Genomic DNA, 1,377 nt, shown 5'->3' with positions numbered 1-1,377 from the left:
TAAAAGATGTTTATGAAAACTCCCAAGAGAAGGCCTCCTGAATTCTATGTCCCTGATAATATATTTGTGTCCTGATTCATAGAAGTAAAAACAAACAATACACACACACACACACAGCACAGAACAAACACAAATACTCTATATTATTATTCAGCATGTCCCCAAACGCTCTGTGTAGTTTTAAGCTATTACTAAAGACTTTATAGAATATATACTTGCTTTTTTTGCAAGGCAAATGGGGTTAAGTGGCTTGCCCAAGGTCACACAGCTAGGTAATTATTAAGGGTCTGAGACCGGATTTGAACCCAGGTACTCCTGACTCCAAGGCCGGTGTTTTATCCATTACGCCACCTAGCTGCCCCTAGAGTATATACTTGTTACTGTATTATATTTATAGTATCTCCCTTTAGGTTCCCCCTCTACTCCCCTCTCCTTTACATATTAGATATACTTTTATAATAATGATACATTTTAACAATACTGTACTATAATTATACCATGCAGCTATAAGGCAATCAAATAATTTTATATTGATTATCACGATCTTTTTGACTGCTTAAAGCCAAGCTTCCTTTCAGGACTTTTGTTGTTGGTCAGTCATTTCAGTTATGTCCAACTCTTCATGATCCCATTTGGATGTTTTCTTGATAAACATAGTAGAGTAGTTTGCCTTTTCCTTCTGTTCATTTTACAGATTAGGAAACTGAGGGCAAATAGAGTTAAGTGACTTACCCATGTTAACATAGCTAAAAAATGTCTGAGGACAGCTTTGAACTGAAGATGAGCCTTCCTGACTCCAGGTCAGTATTTTAGCCACTTGCCTCATCAAACTGCCATTAGATATCCTTCCTGCTATATACTTTACCCCAAGAGTAGACTGCAAGCTCCTTGAGGGCAGGGGCTATTTCACTTTTGTCTTTATATTCTCAATGTCTAGAATATTGTCTGGCACTTTAGTAGGATAATACTATGTAGTGAATGCTAATTATCTTCTCTCCATCACTATCTTGGAAGTAGATAGTTAATAGAGATGGAGAACTGAGTCTCAGGAAAGTTAAACCAACTGCCCAACATGACATAGATAGTGAATGATAAGTATGTGGTTTAAATCATGATTTCTTGATTCTCATTGCATTTATTTTCCTTGGTATGCAATACTGTCTCTCATAATATTGTTTGATGAATTAACTTGTTTAATTCATGATTATGATAGAAGATTTTCCATTATCTAGGCATATAATGTAGACAATTTTAAGTGCTATTTGTGGTCATTTCTATTAAAAAAACAACTTCAAGATGTGGGTCAGGAACACAATGCCATATTATTCCATTATTCTTGTATAGAAATCAGATTAAATGTATATTTTGGTCTGCTGA

Source organism: Macrotis lagotis, chromosome 1 (assembly GCF_037893015.1).
Source record: "Macrotis lagotis isolate mMagLag1 chromosome 1, bilby.v1.9.chrom.fasta, whole genome shotgun sequence".
In the NCBI taxonomy this organism is placed as follows: domain Eukaryota; kingdom Metazoa; phylum Chordata; class Mammalia; order Peramelemorphia; family Peramelidae; genus Macrotis; species Macrotis lagotis.
The sequence above is the reverse complement of the archived record's forward strand: the minus strand, read 5'-3'. Positions refer to the sequence as shown.